Raw genomic sequence first — 19,473 nt, 5'->3', positions numbered from 1 at the left:
CTGGGCTGGCTTCGGGCAGAGGCCAGACTCCACGAAATACCTCCCTCTTGGGATCACAGCCCTTGCCTTTTCCTCTTCTGGAGAACGTTTCTCTACTCCCCGGCTCCTGAGATGGACTTCTCTGCTAATTCTGGGCTCTGTGGCTTCACTGGTAGGAGCTGGCACCAAGGCCAATGGCCCATGGAGTGGGGAACCTTTAGAAGTAAATACAGAGGGACCCCTCCGGCACCCCTGGGTCTCCCCACGTGTCCATTCCCCCCTCTAGCCTGGTGCAAAGTCAACCCCAAGGACCCACCAACATCCCAGAGATCAGAGCCCACCCCCAGGGTAAGGAAAGCCACAGGACCTACACCCCTTTTTGCTATTTCATCCTGGGGCAGGGATGTAGATGAGGACACACCCCTCCCCACCTCCCCTGCCCCAGGGAGCTCAGCCTCCTGGATCAAGAGCACAGAGCACTACCAGCCTAGTCCTTGGCGAAGGGAATTGTCCTGCCTTATCCCTCTGGGGTCCTACCAGCGACCCCGACTTCTAGCCCCGGACCCTGGTGCTGTCCACCAACCCCTCAAATCAACCCCCCCCCAAAGACAGTCACCCCAGGTTTTTCCCCATTGAGTTAAAAGTTTCCTGTTCTAGACTTTCAAAGTCTGAGAAAGAACCTTAGCAACACAGGCACGTCCGCTGGCAGACATGTGCGTCATGGAAAGCCTGGAGCCCAGTGATTGGACCGTCTCTGCTGCAGCGAGGCCGGCCCCGAGCGCTTGAGAAACAACGTAATGTATTCCTGTCTGCAGCTCTGAGCCGAAGCTCATTTCATGTCTTGTGTTTCCATTTCCTGAGGGTTAGTAAGTGCGGAGGGGACTCGGGCTTCGTGCCGAATATTTATTTAGTCAATATACACATCAATTTAGCTAATTAGAGATTGCAAGCCATTTCTAAGCAATGCTGTAAAGTAACAGCTGTACTCTACCCTGGTAATGGGTTCTGGTGCGGGGGGAGACGGCTACAAGCCTGGCACTTTCCAAGTACAAAGTTTAGCTCCCCTTAAACTTCAGCAAATGTCTGAGTCATCGTGGCTGTTTGTTAAAGCAGACGTCAAAACCCCACTGTCTGGGGTACATGGAAGGGCTCTGGGGTGGGGGTTCTGGAACACATTTGGAGAAGACAGAGTGGGCTTTGGGTGGAGGGACCCCAAGTTTAGACCCTGACTCCGTTCCTTGTAGCTGGGGGACTGCAGAGGGCAGGTTTGGGGCCAGATGATCTGCTGTTCGGGGCTCTGTGGGATGTTTCTGGCATTTCTGGCTTCACCCTCTAGAGGCCAGCAGCAGCAGCCCCCTCCCCAGTTGTGAGGGTCACAAAGGTCTCTGGAAATGGAGATGTGTTCCCTGGGCAGGGGCTGGGGGGCGGGCACAGTCTCCCCCAGCTGAGAGCTACTGATGCATAGCAAGGTTGTCAGACCCTCTGGGGCTCCATTTTTCCACGAAGACTCCATTCTGCAGCCCAGTGAGCGAGTTGCGGCTGCCCCCATGTTGTAGGTGAGCAAAGTGGCTCAGGGGGGCTCAGGAACCCGCCCCGGGCCCTCGGCCAGAGCCCGGCTGAGCTGGGATGTGCAAGTCTCTTCCTGCTTCTTGGAACAGTCCATGGCTCCTTCTCATCCCTCCAGCCTCAGTCCAGATGCCGCCTCCCCAGAAAGGCCTGCTCTGCCTCCGGCGGCTAGGGTAGCTTTCCACCTCTCTGGCCCCCATGGCTTTCTCAGCGCTGCTGCTCTCTTCCCAGGGCTTCGCCAGCGGGCAGCTCCTGGTCTCGGTGGTCTCCCTAGGAGTCGTTCCTCTGGGCTCTCTCCCTCCTGGTCCCTACTGTTTCATCAGCACCTGGCACAGAGGACAGGAATCAGAATGATAGAATGGCTCCCCTGAAAGTTTGCCAAGGCAGAGCTGCTGCAGACTGCCCCACATCATTTGTTCTCCCTGTCTTCTCCAGGAATGAGGACCTTCATTTTTAGTGACGGGGCACATGGATGTGTGATGAGATATAAGTGTAAGTCCTGTGTGTGGCCTTCTAGGGGTGTCCTTAGAGAGAGTGAACAAGCTCTTCCTCACTCCTTTCCCCTTCCCGATGGTTGGAACAGGGATGTGATGGCTAGAGCATAGGCAGCCACCTTGGTCTCTGAAGTAGAAGCTCTGTGTTGAGGATGGAGGGGCAATAAGGTAGAAGAGACCTGGGCTTTGGTGACTTACGGTTTGGTTCTCTGTTCCATGTACCACACTAAATCTTAACCAAGGCTCTAGGCTTTTGGGAGGGCCCAGGATGGACGGAGGAGCAAACACTGTTCATTCTGTTGAAGCTGTTCCCAGGTCAGTGGGTTGCACGGGGCTTTGCCCTCAGAAAGATTTCCCAGCACCATGGTCAAGTCAGTTTCCCCAGCTCCCAAGGTCAGAAGGGTGTCTGTGGTCTCAGGAGAGAGGCATAGCACTGAGAAGCAGAGGGAGGACACAGGAGTGAGAAATGGTCTGGGCTTCCAGACTTACTTCCACTCAAGCCCTTCATTCATTCAGTGAATGCTTTTGTTCTACATGTGCTAGAGGCTGGAGCCCCGATGACCAAGGCCACTGCTTCTGGAATCCTGGAGCGAAGCCAGCTGTTGGGGGAGACAGACCAGGACCCAGTGAGCAGGGATGCGAGGACCGGATGAGCTAGTCAGCTTGGCTGGGAATGAAGGGGAGTGCAGCCGAGAGCCCCTGAACAGGGCAGCTGCCGGCCTGGGAGAGGCTGGAAAACACACCCCGAGGGCTGAGCAGGTGGGGATGAGGCCTGCAGAGACCGAACAGCGTCAGCGGAGGGGGCCAGTCTGCAAAGGCTGCTGGGACGGACGGGAAGATCGGTGGCCAGGAGGCTAGGATGGGTCAGCCTGGAGGCGCTTGGGATAGCGGCTCAGGCGAAGGGGGCCCGTGTTGGGGGATTAGACGGAGTGGGGGGAGGGGCGCGGCTGGAGCCACAGACGCTGGTACCCGGTGCTTGGTTCGCTGTGGTTTCTCCTGCGCCTGGGCAGTTGCCGGTGACTCCTGGGGTGGGGCGCTTCGTGGGACCCCTCGAGCAGGCTGTCCACAGCCCGCTCACCCCCGCCCCCCCGGGGCCGCAGTCCCCAACCCAGGACTTCGGCTGGCGGATGAATACCTCCGTCCCTCTCCTCCAGCAGCAGCAAGGTGGTTGTCAAGGTGATGGATGGTGTGTCTGGCGCTGGCTCCCGGGCTCCCGCTCTGGCCGCGGGGGCGCGCTTGCCTGATTCGGGCCCCTCATCTGTGTCCCTGGTCTGCTCCGGGGGAGACCCCAAACTCAGGCATGGCATTACCTTGTTTCACCCTTGCAACAACCACTCTGGAAGGGAGACGCTATCGTGGCTCCCATTTCACCTCGAGGAAAATCGATCGGAAGCACAGGGAGGCTAAGTCACTGGCTCAAGGACACACAGGAAGTGGCAGAGCCAGGACTTGAACCCAGACTGTCTAGGGGTTAACACCTGCCTGTGGCGTGGTTTATAGTTGGTTCTGATCAGTGTAGACCCGCATCCTAACGCCGTGGCCCATACCAGCAGCAGCCCTTGGGAAATTGTGACAAAGGCTGAGTTTGGGGCCCTACCCCGGACTAGCTGAATCAGACTCTAGCGACGTCCCTTCGGAGATTCCGCTGTGCACTCAGATATGAGAACTGCTAGTGTAGACCCCTGGTGTAGACATGACCCGACCTATAGTTTTAAAAGGCTCTTTCTGGTTGCCATGCAGGGAATGGATTGGGAGGGGGGGATCCTTCTCAGGAAAGAGGGACTTCAGGGGAAAGATGAGTGTCATGGGGGCGGAAGGAAGGTGTCAGATTCCGGTGCCCTTGTGGGTGGAGCCGACAGACCTAGAGATGGATGGTATGTTGGTGAGGCAGAGGAGAAGCAAAGAGCCCCCCAGGTTTTCAACTTTGAGCTGCAGGGGGGAACTGGTATCAGAGTGGGGGCCTGGGGTGGGAAGTGAGGTGGGTGGGGTGGGAGTGGGGTCCACGTGAAGAGGAGGGGCTGGGCCATGTCTGAGGGGACCCCACCTTGCAGCTGCTCCCCCCTCCCAACCTTGCATTTTCCAGAAGCCAGGCTTTCTCTGGGGATCAGACCACCTGGGAGGACAGAGCTAGACGGAGCAGCCTTTGGGAGGGTGACCGGGAGCCAGAGGCTGTGTTGCTGGGGAGGGTGGATGGATGGCGCCCTCCCTCCCAAGTCCAACCCGTGGCCAATGACAGGCAGAAATTAGGGTGCCGACAGCTCTGCCCAGAGAGCCTCGGTTCCCAGCACATCAGGATGAGATCCAGCAGGAAGGGTCACCACCCTGGGAGGGTCTTGGTTCTGATATTCTAACTGTGAAACAAACACGCAGTACTTGGTGTTGGGGTGGGGGGATCACTAGTTGTGTTCCACAGTTGCCTTCAAAGCTTTAAGACAGTGGTTGCTCCCCCAGATGTGGATGTCTCCAAGGACGCCGCATCCTAGCATCACCCAGGGGGCCTGGCTGCGACTCCAGCGGGCTCACCGTGAGTGTCTGCATCAGGGAACAGAGCTATCCTGACACCAGACACTGGCTTTTAAATGAATATCCACTTTTAAAAAGCATTTTAAAATCATTCCGTTGTGTGCATGCAGGATTTGGATGCTCAGGGAAGCAGTCTTCAACACAGCCCAAAGATGCTCATGCAAGAGGGGAGGTGGGGAGAAAGGAGGATGTTTGGGACTTTTGGAAATTGGGAACGAAGCAGGAACTGCAAGAAGGGAAAGGGTTTGGAGAGACAGCGCGCCAGGCAGGGGACCAACATAGACAAAACAGTGGAGGTGGAAAACGACCATGGCTGGTTACCAGCAGGTGAAGTAGCCCTCTGAGCTTCTCCTAGAAGATGCCTGGAGGTGCCGGGGTAGGAGCCGATAGGGCTGGGAGAGGAAATATAGGTTCACTAAATGCAGGGGTGTGATTCCTCAGGAATGACAGGGAGGGAATAAAAACCCATGCTTATCTCTCAAAAGAGCTTTGATTTTATTTAATCTGCTTCAACACATAGTAATCGAGGATCCACTGTGTACAAGAGCTTTGCACACTTTGCACATGTGTCCTGAAGGCAGACGGCAGGGAACCAGACACCCCACGGAGCACACGCTCTGGGGGCGGGGCGCTAAGATCTGTCATGCGAGGTCATCCTTGAGCAGACATTTCTGGGGAGCAGACTGAGGGTACTCCAGGGGTGTATCTCAAGCAAAGGGGGAGGGCAGTACTCCTCCTCCCACTCTGTGGATTCTTCTGGAAGGAAGACAGACACAATCTTGCTGCCATAAAGAACCTGCTTGTCTCCCATCTTCTTCCATCCAGAAAGGGGTTCCTCAGTTTGGGGCTGACTCCAAGACAGAAGACAGAGGGTCCCCAGGCAGCCTCCCCCTTGGGTGTCCCTCTGCGTGCGTCCTGTGTGCACAAGGCAGCTGCCAGGACTTGACCTCCTTCGTCTTGAGCAATGAATTCCACTCCAGCCCAGCTTGCTCCGCAAACTCAGAGCCCTTTGGGGCTGGCTGTACCTCCTTAGAAAGCACATAGGGGGCGCCATACCGGGCAAGGACGTCTTTGGGGGAAGAGTTCTCATCCCCAGAGCAGGTGGCTTGTCCTGAGATTTCTTGCAATTACAGACACACTCTCGCCAAGAGGAGCTCTAATAAATATGAATTTCTCCAATTTGTCACATTTCCACGGATATTCTAGCACGGGGGCTCAGGGAGGCGTCTAGACTCACTCCTTAATTGGTCTCTAACTTAATTCTTAACCCTTCAGCAATTTCTTGCCTGGTGTTCTTCCGTCATGCTGTGCACGTGGGCATATAGACAAAGCCATAGATTCCTCCGACTTCGGACCGGAAGGGACCCTTAAAGGGTAACCAGCACGTGTTGGGTTCTGTGAGCCGAGCACTGTTCTAAAATGTTTGCCCTGGGCTCGTTTACTCCCCACCCTCTTGTCAAGCTGTCCACCTTCCTGCCCCCTGTAAGCCTCCCCAGGTCTGCAGATTAGGGACACCCATGCCTGCTTGATTTCTTCTTGGGATGTAGAGCTCACTTCCTGTTCCTCATGCAGCTGCAGAATACCTCTGCCCAACGTTGCCAACAGCAATGAGTCTGTCTCTGAGTCTTCAAGGGCTTCAGGTTCGTCTCAGAAAACACTAGAAGGCACCCTCCCTGTGATCAGAACAGCTCTTGGTGAGCCCCAGCCATTCTCCCTGGATCCTGCTGTCCTAGTGGTTCCATGCTTGCTTACCTAACCCGGTGGCTGAAACACACCTGGTCTTCCAAGGCAGGTTCTGGGGTTTAATGGCCAGAATTCCTGACATCGCTCAATATTAAGCAGGAAGAGAGAAGAAGCAGGAAGGGGAGAAGTTTGCTTACCCCAGTGGGCTTGGACACTTGGGCTGGCTCTGTGGACACTGGTGTGTTCTGGGGAGGCTGGGGGGTGTGTCTCCTCCAGGCATAGTGACCCCACTTAGGAGTGATCACCAAGCTGCCCATGCATGGCCGTCCCCATGGGTCAAATGCACCCAGATCTTCTTAGAAAGGGTGACGCTCTGTTCTTCCCGGCAGCCCAGGGAAGAGAAGAGAGCTGCCCCACCCCTGCACCTGCTGCGTGGGGTTTTGGTGAGGAATAACCAGCTAACACACACAAAGAGCTTACTTAGAAAAATGCGTGGCACCTTGTGAACACCTGAGACATGAAGCCCGTTACCAGTCCCATTTAATAGACGGGGACATCAAGGCTGGGGACGATCAATGATCAATCTGGGATTTATGATGGGCCCTCCTGAGCCCTGGTCCAAACCCTGGATATTAACCTTGGGCACTCACCCAGACCCTCTGGGGAATCAGGTGAATGACATGGACGATAAAGATGAGTTGCTTCCAGAGGCTGGGCCCAAAGAGATGCTTTCTGAGGAGCGTCTACTAATGACTGGCTCTTACTCTTGTCATTTTGGATGGGAGCTCTATGACCAGAGAGACTAGACCTGGCCTGAGGCCACCCAGGGAAGCAGGACTTGAACTGAGATCTCTTAAACAGTAACGCATGAGTGTTAACAACCACACAGTACCATCCTTCCTGCTTCTTCCTTGTGGGCAGGAAAGGCAGGCTCCAGCCTAAGGTGGCACCCTTTGCCCTCACACTGTGTGACATGCCCAGAGGTGGCTGTAGCTCAGGCAGCATCACCAGAAAGGACAGGGCCACAGCTGGTGGCCACAGGGAGTCACAGGGAAGCACAAGGACCCCTGAATCCTACAGAGCCACTTTGTGACCTGTGACCAGATGCCTACCTGCTCTAGCTCAGCTCCTGGGATTGGATTATTGCGCCTATGCTGCAGGGACCCCCTGGCACAGGTGGGACTGACCTGCCAGGGAGGATCCCAGTCCGTCCTGTCTCCTCCCCACTGCCCCGCCCCTCCCCTGCGGCTGCTGGGAAGTTGAGTTGGGGTCAACTGTGCCCAGCTCCTCACCCAGCTGGGTATACACCGGGCAGGGCCCCGTTCATGACCGTGCATGGCCAGCACTCTCAGATCGGCGGGGTTCTAACTGCGGCCTGGACCCAGGGTGAGAGCTTCAGCTCTGAGGAGGTCTGTCCAGGGCAGAGGACCAAGCTGGGGCAGTTGGCCTCAGTGAGTTTCTAGCCCGGTGGGCTCCCAGCCCTCAAGCAAGCGGCTCCTTCCCCAGGAAATGCCTCCACATTACAAAACTAGCCAAGAAGCCAAGCCAGGACAGAGATAAATCGGATGCCTGAGAAGTTCACCACCCTGCCCTTGGCCTTGGGGAGTTCTGCTGTCCTGGCAAGTGGCGGGGGAGGTCCACCCAGTTTCCCCTTTGCTGCCCTCCTCCCTGCTTGGACAGGGCTTTGCAAAGCCTTGCTTTTCTTTACAAAGTCCTGACGGTGGGGGCAGAGCTCCCCGTTAACCCAAAGCCTGCATCTCTGACAGCTTAGAAGTTTCTCGAAAGAGCCTGAGCTGGCTCTGTTAATCATTCCCTGTGGATTTGACGCTCTGCTTGGGTGAGTTTTCCAGGCCACAGGAGAGCCCAGGACTTAGCGGTGAACAGTACAAAGGGGTATTTTGGTGATCTGCCCAAGGGAGGAGGAGGAGGTTCAAGGTCAGTGGGAACGGAGTGAGCTCCCCTGCTCATAAAGCAGGCCGGGGTGTCCCGGAGCCCTGGGTGCCGCTGTTTATTAACCAAACATTTACTGAACGCCTGGTGGTATGGGATAGGCTGGCTGCCGACATGATAAAAAATAAAGAAATGAGACCGCGGTACAGGATAGTAAGATAAAGAGGCACCTGTGTTCCCTGAGCGCTCAGCACACCCCAGGCCCCTCCTGAGCGCTCAGCACACCCCAGGCGCCCTCCTGAGTGCTCAGAACACCCCAGGCACCATCCCGAGCGCTCAGCAGCTGCGGATGCAGGGCTGGGCCCTCTAAGCACTAGACACAGTCGGCACCTCCACTTCAGTGCAGAGGGGTGGACACTGAGGCTCAGCGAGGCGGGCTCCATGCCCAGGGGCCCCCACTGACAATGGCAGAGCAGGCTGGAACCAGAGCCTGAACTTGAGCCCGGCAGCCACCTCTGAGCCAAGTGTGGGACAGGCCTGGGATGCAGATGGGGAAGGGCACATGCCCCTCAGCAACACCAGTCCAGTGACCAGTCCCCCCATGATGTGGTACACAGGGTGGGTGGGGACTCGTGGGGATGTACAGATCCCGGAGGCCACCCGGAGGCCAGGACCCAGCTGGAGTGGAGGGGAGGGGGCTTCCCTGGGAGGAGACAGGGCAGCAATGCGGGGTGGGGTTTGCACCTAGGAAAGCCGGGTGGGGGGCTGGACCCACCCCCTGCCTCAGCCTCTGTCCCTCCAGGTCCATGCTGGCCCGACACAGCTGTCTCCAGCGGGGACCAACCAGCAGGTGGGTGCCAATTCCGAAGCCACACACAACACAAGAGGGGTTTGGGGCCCCCTGTGGGGGTCAGGGCCGCTGTCAGAGGGCCAGAGGCAGCAGCCTCCTGCCTGGAAGGGGGACTCCTGAGCTGCAGCCTGGACCTCCCTGAAGAAGCAGGAAGGACACCCTGTGGGGGGAAACATTTAGAAGCCGGGGTGAGTGCAAGCCCAAAGCCTGTCCAGCCCCCCGAGGTAGCAGCCCAGTCTGGTGACCAGAGCTGAGAGGGGGAGCAGGGAGACGGCGGGGAAGATTGGGGGCCAGGTCTGGCCTGTCCTAGGGCCAATGGTGAGCCAGTGAGCGTTGCGGCAGGGGCTGCATTTTCCCCAGGGCCCCGGAGGCTGGACAGAGAATGGTTGAGGGTCAGTGGGGAGGCTGCTGCTGTGTCCAGAGAAAGATGGTCGTGGCCAGACCGGGGATAGCTTTGGAAATGGGTGAACAGGCAGGTGTGAAAGCTCTAACGAGTGACATTGCCAGGACCCTCCCTGGGAGGCTTCTCTAGGGAGATCTGCTGAGTCCTGGGGAGGACTGGGGTGAGCAGGGGTTGGGGACACACAGAGTCACCTGGCCGGGCCCTCCCCTGCTCCTGGATTAAGACCCAGACCTGGTTCTCGCTTCTGAGGATGTCCCACTCTCGCACAGGATGGGTGGGACCACCTCAGGACAGCCAGGAGCGAGGGGCGTGCTTGGCATGTGCAGGCAGCGAGGCTGAGTCTGGGTTCTGGGGGTCGAGAGCAGACAGGACGTTTGGTCTGGGCCTCAAGTGTCAGCAAAGGGAGAGGGCAGGGCAGGGTCAGGAGGGCAGCCCCCAGCTCAGTCAGGACAAGTCTTTGGACTTGGCTGTTCCTGTAGATGTCCCCTGCCCAGAAGCCAGAATCAGCTGGAAAAATCAATGCTTAACCTGGTGACTCCTGCAGTCACCAGGCTCCCACGTCAGCATGTGGACTGAGACCCGGGTCTTTGTAAATACCCCAGGCCCGAGTGAGGGCCCTGCCCAAAGCTGCCTGGCTGTCCACATGCAAGCCCGTGGGCTGACCCCATGCAAGGGCGCCTGGCAGTGGGCCCAAGGGAAGTAGATGAGGACAGTGAGGGGTTTGCCATGAACCCTCATCTTTTGCAGGCCCGACTGTGGCCCTGGGGGAGTCTGAGATGCAGCTTGGCTATGGCGGCCACAGCAGGGGTCACAGTCTGCTCTCACACAGGGAAGGGGACAGGACCATGGGACCAGACACAGGGACCGGGAGATGAGGGGCAGGGACCACGGCCTGGAGTCCCAGCATGAGTGTGCAAAGGTGAGAGCATGGCCACTACCTTTAGGAGCTCACTGGTGAGTGGCAGGAATGAGGCCTGAGCTAAGTCCCTCCCTTCTGCCCAGGTGTGAGGTCAAGGATGGACAAGGATCGCCAGCTACAGACCGGAAGCCCGAGGCTCGGAGGGTCACCTGCCCGCCCACCGGCTCTTCGGGTGCCTGATCGAGGCTGGGGGGAAACAGTGTCTCACTCTGCGCCTGCTCTGGGCTCCAAGACTGACTTTTCCTCTGTCAGGCCTAGCCCAGAACGTCAGGTGTCAGGCTCCCTGAGCCCCCCGGCAGCCTGCGAGCTCAGTGGAGGGGCAGCCAGGCTCAGAGAAGGTGGCCTACTTGCCCACAGCTGCACAGCCTGCGGAGGGTTTGAACAACCAAGGCAGCTCTGGGGCCAAGCCTCTGCCCTCAGGACAAGGTGGACCGGGAAGTCTTGATTTCCCCCGCAGCACTGGGTGGGGAGCTGCCAACTCCCGGGTTCTGGGCCCTTCCCGCATCGGCCCTGGCTCAGTGTGATGGGAGTCACAGGGCCCAGCCCGCGACAACCTGCAACAGTTCTGGGGGAAGGCGCTGGGGAATGCTGATTCCCGGGCCACACCCGCGCTACAGGGGCAGCCCCTCTGCGCCGTGGGGGGACGCCAGCCGCCATCTCCGGAAGTCCGCTCTGGCGTCCGAGGGTGGTCAGGGTCCATGAGGGCTGGGTCCCTGCATGGCAAGGCCCCTTGAGAGGGCAGCAGCTGCCTTGGGCTGAACCCCGAGGGACCCATAGAGGGTGGGGTGGAATTTAGAGGACAGAGAGGCACATGCTGATTTGGGGAAGGGACCAGAAAGGCTTCAGGGTGAAGATGGAGGTTGGGTGGGGCGTTAACAGTGAGAGTTATGTGGAGTTGGGAGGGGAGGGCGGCCAAGTGAAGGGCACTGGCCAAGCTAAGGCCCAGGGGCTAGAAGGGGTTTTCCTGGACTGGGGTCATCAGGTTTGGGAGCAGCCAGGGAGGCAAGGTATAAGGGAATGAAGGCCCGTGGTGGGGCCAGTCCTTGAAAGGGTCTGAATGATAGGCTGCTTGTCCAGGTCTCCAGCTCCCACAGGACATCTGTCACCACGAATGGGAGCTCATTCATTCATTTATTCATGAAACCTACATTGTATCTCTGTGTGCTGGCCAGACGTTGTTCTAGTCACTGAGGAGACAGCAAAGGGACTGACAGAGGACACATGCCTCTGGAGTTGAGGGTCATCCAGGAACAGAGACTAATTAAAGGAAGAAGGAAATAAAATGACAGCAGGTTGCTCTGGGTGCTCATGACATAGCTCAGGGGCTGTGACAGAGAGCCCCGCGCAAGAGGGAGGGCTTCTCTGATGAGGAAACGTTTGAAATGAGACCCTGAAAATGAGCCAGCCAGAAAAGGTGGAGAAAGGAAGCCAGAGGGAGTGCATGTGCAAAGGTCCTGGGGCAGGAAGATGTCAGTCAGTTCAAGACTGGTGAGGCTGGGGCTAGGGAGGGGGGCAGAAAGGTCAGGAGATGAAGAGGGTCCGCAGGTTTAGGTCAGGCCTCCGTAGCAGCTTAGGAGCTAACCACAGAGGGTTTTCATCGGGGGAGAGTCTGAGGATATTTACATGAAATGCAGATTCCTGGGTCCTAGCCTGGCCCAATGGATTGAATTCTGCAGGGGTGGGGCCCGAGAATCTGCCTACACAGATACATGGGTATTTGCGACTTTGCTGGAATGAATATGTCATCTTTTAGAAGGCAATGGTGTGAGGGAGACAGAGACACAGAGACAGAAAATCAGAAAGATAGAAAGAGACAAGCAACAAGAGACAAGAGCTGTCAGGGCTCCAGCTGAAGAGGCAGGAGCCCCACAGGATCAAGGGTCTCCCCAGGATAGAAGAGGGTAGGACAGATAGACCCCACTGACCCCTGCAGGGACTGGACAAAGACTCCCAAAGGTGACTTTGAGGACACACACCTCTGGGCCGTTGGTGACAGGTGTTGAGTCGTCACCCTTGCTCACAGTAGGATAGGACAGGGACAGGGGTCTGTAAATGCAAAGTTCCAGTCCTGGAAAGGACCTCAAGAACTAGCCCCTGCCCCAGGGGTCCTGGGCTGAGCTGAGGCAGAGAAGTGGATCCTGGACCCCCTGTCCCACTGCCCAGTTAGTGGCAAGCCTGGGCTCAGTTTGCAAAAATAGATCGGGAGCGCCACCTGGTGGCAAGAGCCATGGCTCCGGCCCGGGTCCGCACCCACGGGATCCAGGGCACAGGTGGGCTGTATGCACAGGCACCTCCATTCTTGGAGATGTGTGGAGCACCCAGTCAGCTCCAGTGCCCTGCAGACGAAGTCGGAGACCCGGATAAAGCCGAAAGAAACTGGCCGCCTGGAATTTCACACCCAGAGTGAGCCTCCCGTGTGCACTGACTCCCTTCAGCACGTCCTCCAACCGTCCAGTTAGTCTCTCATCCAAAACATGCCCCGTGCCCCACGGAGAGCCCTGTGGCCCGCTGGGCCTGTCCCCACGCTCACTGGGTGGCACGCCTCCTGTCAGTGACGCCTCCTGTCATCTTCTTGTACAACATAAGCCGAGCGGCAGTGCACACCCTGGGGGAGCAGCCCGGGGCTGACTCGGGGTGGCTGAGAAGTTGCCTTTAGAAGAGCAAAGTGAGTTTTCCAGAATTTTTTTGTTTTGTTTTCGCTACACTCAAGGAAGGCTGAAACTTCAAAGCCTTTGGTGCTGTGATGCGAAGGGGGTTTTGATAAACCCACATTTGGAAGCAAGCCTCATGGCGCCCACCCCAGCCTCCCAATGTCCCAAAGTCTGCTCGAAGTTGCTTACGCCCCTGAGCCTCAGTCTTCTTGTCTGTGAAATGGGCAAAATCCAGTGTGTCCATTTCATAGGGCCAACTGTGAGGTTAAATAGGTGAGCTCTGCAAAACACTGCCTGCAGGCCCAGGGGGAGGCCGCTGCTCGCCAGGCCTGGACGGGCCTCACTAGGGGCAAGTGGCTCCGGATTCTGTCCTGTTCTGTCCAGCTGATGGTCAGGTAAAATTGGCGGAGGATGGAGGGGGAGTTCCACGGCGTGGGTGACTCAGAACGTGGTGTGGCAAGCCAGCCATTCGGGGTCTCCTCTGAGCCAGATGCTGATTTCATCCCAAGGTCACATGGCTGGAGAGCAGGGGGCTGAAGTTTGACTCCAGAGTGGCCATGGGCTTGTTCCCTTCGGCTCTACCCTGTACATAGACCTGTGGGTGTCCGTCTGCGTGGTGGGTCAGCGTGAGGACACGTGGGCTGCGTGTTCGCAGAGGCTGTCACCCCCACCCCCAGCTCCCCACCCCTCAGACGGGAGGCGTCTCCCAAGCGTGATGTGGCCTTCTGTGTACGGAGGATTCCTTCCAGCCCCTTCAGGGCTGTCTTCCCTCGCTCTGTCCCCAGGGTGTAACCCCGCAGGCTCTTCCCTGGCTGTGTGACTTCGGGGCAGTATCTCCACCTCTTCTGTGCCCCAGTATTTCATCCACGTGAAAGGGCTAAGAATCCTTTCTTCACGGGCAGCACTGAAGGACTCAGTGAGTTTATACGTCGGGAGTCTAAAGAAGGCAGCTGCGGTAGGGGTCGCAAGCAAGGGCTTGGCGGTCCCAGGGGCCCCAGCTTACAGAGGCGCTCCCTGTGGAAGAGATCAGCTCTTGCAGGGCTCTGGGGTTTTGCCTGTGGGGCGCTGGCATTCGCGGGGAGGGAGACCCAGATGAGAAGGCAGAGCAGGAATTTAACCTGGGATCTGTGCACGGGTTTAGGGCACCACCCAAAACCACAGGCAAAACGTTGTGTGTGCGGCCACTCTTGGGGGAGGGAATGGGTCGGCATCCCCACCCGGGCCTGGTCAGGGCAGGGTGGGACCCTGGAAGTTCCAAGCTCAGTGCGAGCCACCACCAGCCCGCGACCAGCAGAGGGCGCTCGGCCCAAGGCTGTGAAAACTGAGCGCGGGCTTCGCGGCTGCCCATGGCTGGGCGAGCTGAGGACCGCTGGGCTCCGGCTTCTCTCCTCCCAGATGCCCTCCTGCCACAGAGGCCAGCCAGAGCTTGGCGCTGGGTGAGGGGGCTGCTGGGGTTACAACTACGGCTGTGGTCCACTGGTGTCCTGGTGCCCTGCTGGGGGCAGCTCTGGACATCCCAGCGAGAAGGGGGCTCCTTAGACCCACGGAAGGAGCTTTTAAAAACCCACGTGCCCAGACCGTACCCCTAGAGACTGTCCTCAGTGGGTATGGGGTGGGTCCGGACATCAGCATTTGTTAGATGCTTCCTAGACCAAGAGTCACAATGTAAGACCTCTCAAGGAACTCCGGGCATGAAGGGCTGTCCTTATTTCTGCCCATTTTACAGAGGAGGAAACTGAGGCTCAGAGTTGTGGGGACTCGCCTGAGGTTACACTCAGGTTACACCTGGGGCTATGATGCCACAGCCCACTTGTTCTTTTATCTCCATGATGCTAAGAGTGGAAAATGTATCACCTATGATGGGCTCACTCAGCCTGGCTCTGCAGACGTTCTGGGCTTCGTGACTTTGTTGTGGGGGGCTGTCCTGCTTCAGTGTGGTGGCAGCATGCTGTCCCCCGGTGATGTCCATGCCCCAATCCCCAGAGGCTGGGACCCTGTCACCTTACTCAGTGACAGGGACTTTGCAGACATACCTGAGATCTTGAGGAGGGGGTGGTCCCCGGTGGTCGGGTGGACCCCACAGCATCCCAGGGGGCCTTAGAAGAGGAAGGAGAGTGAGAAGGAGATGGGGACGGCAAGATGCAGCGATGCCGGCTGGAGGGTGAAAGGCGGGCCGCGAGCAGGGAACGCAAGTGGCCTCCAGAAGCTGGAAAGGCTGAGAGACGGATTGTCTTCTGGAGCCCCCAGAAGGAGCCAGTCCTGCCAGCCGCCCCCCGAGCTTCAGCCAGCGAGGCCCGTGGGGGACATCTCACTTCCGGTGCTATGAGATAAGCTGGTTTTAAACCACCTGATGGCAATTTGTTCCAAGAGTAGCGGGAAACATCTTCCACCCTCTGCCCCTGTGACAACCAGAAATGTCTCCAGACTTGGCCCAAGGCCCCGGCAGCGGGAGGATGTGGGTAAAGTGGGCCGCGGTGCGGAAGCACCTGGCCAGACCCTGCACTGAGTGTTCCGCCCGAGTGGCCCAGCCAGCTGCGCGCGCCCCCGCCCACCCCTTTTCCTCTGAGCCTCCAGCCAACCTGCCGTGATTGCCTCCCTGGCCCATTCTGCAGATGAGAAGGCCGAGGCTCAGCACAGTGACATGGGCACCTGCAGGTGAGGTTACACAGTTAGAGAGGGCCTCTGTCTCAGACGCTGCGTCCCTGAACCCAACATGTCCCCCCGGGAGGCAGAGCTGGCTGTGCCGCCTCAAGGCGGCCTCTTGGGGATTCAAAGCCCCAGCGGGGGGTAGCCAGGCCTCCATCTGCTACCTACATCCCTGCCCTCTGGGCTTGGTGGCCTTTTCAAGGCTTGGCTGCTTCTCCAGCAGCTGGTAGAGACCCCGCTGATGTCAGCAAAAACCATAGGGTCCCAGGTGGGGCTGTGGAAGGGCACGAGCGAATGTGGCACAGAGAAGTGAAGCCAGGAGGTGAGAGCCTGGCCAGGTTTTGAGTCCCAAATTTCTCTTCAGCAGCAGGGGTCAGAGCACTGGCTTAGGAGCCCAGTGGCCTGGGTTCCAATCCTGTCTCTACCCCTTGGGCAATTGTCTAACCTTTCTGGGCCTTTCCCTCTCTGGCGATGGGCTCCTGAGGATCGCCCAGGGCTGGCTACCATTTTCCTCCAGTTTATTTGCCCAGGAAACTCGTAATTCACAGAACACTTTGCAGGAGGAACTTTCCACGGAACACAAAATGTTTGTTCTGTCCTTCTCAGCTGCGGCAGCGCAGCTGCCCGTGGGTTGGGTGGCATTCTGGTCTCACCCATCAGAGCGGAGAGGCTGGTGGCGCTGAATGTGCCTCTAGACCATGGGTGTATCATTAGGGCTGGAGAAATCGGACTCAGAATAGGGAAGGCTTGGCCCCAGAGATGGGTTCCACTTACAAGTTTGGGCAAGCATGTGACCCATGCTCAAGCAATGAGAACCCTCCCCGAGACATTCTACCAGCATTACTTGGCATGAAGAATTCCTTTTCTGCTGGGGTTGCTAAATTGGCAGGCCCTAAGCCTGCAGCAAGAGAAGAGAGTTTCTCAGAGAGATGGAGAGACAGAGGCCTGAAAGATAATGCTTGAGCCCTTGGAGCCAGCCATTCCTGAAGCCATCTCTTGATTTCCCAGTTGCATGAGCAAATAGATTATTTCTTTAAGCCTAGGTGAGCTGAGTTTCTATCACTTGCAGCCCAAACGCTCCTGAATTATTCTCTAGACCCTTTCTTGCTCAAAGCCTCTAATCTTGGCTGCCTGATATAGCCCCACAGGGGAAGAGTCCCACCTGGGCTCACTCACCCTGAGATTAGCAGAGAGGCTGGGAGGAGAAAACAGAACTGCATTTGTAAGCAGGTCCTGGTGGCTTGGGAAAATCACCTCTAACGGTCATGCAGCAAACTATCCCCATTCAACTCCGGGGGGCGGCAGGCTCTGTTTGCACGTAATCATGGCAGAAGGAAGGGTGGGTGGCTGGGGAGTGAGGGAGAACAAAGGGCTGGGGGGTGGACGGACTTCATCATCCCCTGCCGGCTAATGGTAGCTAGTTAATTTCCTTCCTGAAGAGACCAGCGCTGACCTTCACCTCTAGCCCCCATTAACTGCTGGCAATGCTTTGTCAGCGTGTTTATGACAAAGTAATTATACAGAGAGGGGAAATCTCGCAGAAAGATGAGAATTCTGGCTGGGACAGGAGATGTGGGCTGAGTCTGAGTTCGGAGCTGCATTTCAGTTCTCCACGGACATGGCCTGGTTAACCACAGACCTCGGGCAAACTTCCAAACCCCATCTCAAGCCCCTCATACCTGCTGGCGGGTTGCAAACTGGATACCCCTGAGGGAATGATTTGGGGCCCCAAGTCGACATGCTGGCAGAAATAGCTTTGCCCCCAGTAGAAGGCAATTCCAGCCCAGGGGACAAGACGCTTCCTCCTAATGAGTCCAGCGTCCTTGGCCGGCACACCCGCCCCGTCCTCCCTGGAAGACGTGTGCATGTGGGGCTCCTACAGAGCAGTGTCAAGTCCCAGCTCCCGGGCATGTGGGCTGGCACCTGCTTCCCTCCAGCCGGCCTCGCCCTGGTTTTCTTTGCGTGGGCTCTCCGCCGGCACCCAAGCGTTCGGCTCTGGTGCTCTGAATCCGTCCTCTTGCTCTGACCATTATGCGTTTGCCTGGGCTGCGCCCCTGCCTACAACACCGTCCCCATCCCCTCCCCCCCCACTTCCCTCTGCCCGATGGGGGAAAATGAGATCTGAGTTTTCTCCTCCCCCAGGAGCCTCCCGGACCCTCCAGGCAGCATGTAGGCCCCTGTTCCATCCTCCCTTAATTCCCTGTGACTAGAGATGCTCGGGACCGTGGCGATGCCCACCTCCCCCACTGACTCTGGGCAGCACACCGAGGGCCAGGGCTTTGTCTCCCTTCGTCGGGAGCCCCAGAGTCTTGTCCGGGAAGGGGCCTGTCGGGCACACACTGGGGGTACAAGCAGGATGAAGAGACAAGGCTCCTGTGCCTGGCGACTTCGCTGGTTGATGCTGGGGGAAACGCAGTGAACTTCTGGGCTTCTTGCCGGTCGGGCAGCATCCCTTTTCTGTAACGTTTGAGAACTGCCCATCCCTTGTCCTTCAGCCAGGTGACGGGGTGGCAGACCCCCATCCTGGAGCCAGGGATAGATCACGTGATGGCAGTCGGCCCGTCACCACCTGAGAGAGAGTCATGTGACCAAAGCCATCCAACCTGGCTTTTGCCTTTGGAAAGAAGTACTGTCCTTCCACTGGGCAACTAAGTGGGTGGCTGGGGGCCCTGGAGGCTCCCCCATGTTTGCCAACAGAGGAGAGCAGAGCAAAGAGATGGAAAGAGGGAGGCTGAGTCCTAAGACACTGACTTCCCGGATGGAGATGTTCCTGAAGCAAGGTTTGTGCTTGGACCTGTGTCTATTAGAAGAGCCAGCACATCCCTTTTGTATGAAGTGGGTCCCAGCTTTCTGTCATCTACAACCAAATGAGCCTTGGTGAATACGGAGAGGCGGGCAAGTAACAAGGCAATGGCAGGGCAGGAAGACACGGGTTTATGGGGGGAACACAGGAGCCTCAAAAGAGGAGAAGAGAAAGGCTGGAAGGAGAGCCTGGGAAGCTATCCTGGATGAAGTCATAGGTCAGCAGAAACCTGCTGGCTGAGTAGCATCGAGCTAAGGAAAGGGGGTGGCAGAGGTGAGAGGGACAGGCCACGCTAGAAAAGGGAAATCAACTGGAGCTGACTTCCTCTCTAAGGGGACAGACACATCAGCTCATCTAATGGACAAGTGCAAAGATAGATCCTGCTTCAGGAATCACTGGATCCAGGGCTCCAACGAGCCTTAGGACTCCCCTTTAAGGGACATACCATAAATGCTGTGTGTTGGCCCAGGCACTGATCAGTGTGTCAAGGATCTCAACACCCTCCCAGTCACATTGAAAAGAGAAAAAGGGTTGTTCGATGACATTCTTTACTGAGGCTCTGTGATGAGCCAGCCCTTCCCTCCACCAAGGGCCATGGCTCCTGGGCGTTGGAAATCCATGGTCCAGAGGAGGAAACACAGAAGAGAGTGAAGTACAGGTGTGGCATTGGGAAGGGCGGTGGACATATAGCTGTGTGTGATGTGGACGTAACGAGTGGAGATGTAAGTCCCCTTCCACAGTGGTCCTGCCTGGCTGACCACCACCTCCCTCTATCCTTCTCTATCTTCCTTCCCAAGTGTCCCCCAGATGCCATCCCGCTTCTTTGTTCTAGAAATGCCACTGTGACCACAAGCCTTTCAAGGGAACTCAGCACACCCATAAGCGCCATGTTGGTGTGTGACAAACAGTCCCTAACAGTTGGCCAGCAGAGGTTACCTGACCCACGGGCTAGCCAGCGATTTCCACTGGGGCCTCAAGGGGAGGGATTTGTTCTCTGGAAGTTCAGCTAAGAAATCCTGAGAGATAAAAGTGGAGGTAGGAAGGTTCTAGAAAGGTCAGGTGGGAA

Source organism: Lontra canadensis, unplaced genomic scaffold (genome assembly GCF_010015895.1).
Source record: "Lontra canadensis isolate GAN:19392208 unplaced genomic scaffold, GSC_riverotter_1.0 scaffold65, whole genome shotgun sequence".
NCBI classification, from domain to species: Eukaryota; Metazoa; Chordata; class Mammalia; order Carnivora; family Mustelidae; genus Lontra; species Lontra canadensis.
This window is presented reverse-complemented; position numbering follows the sequence as displayed.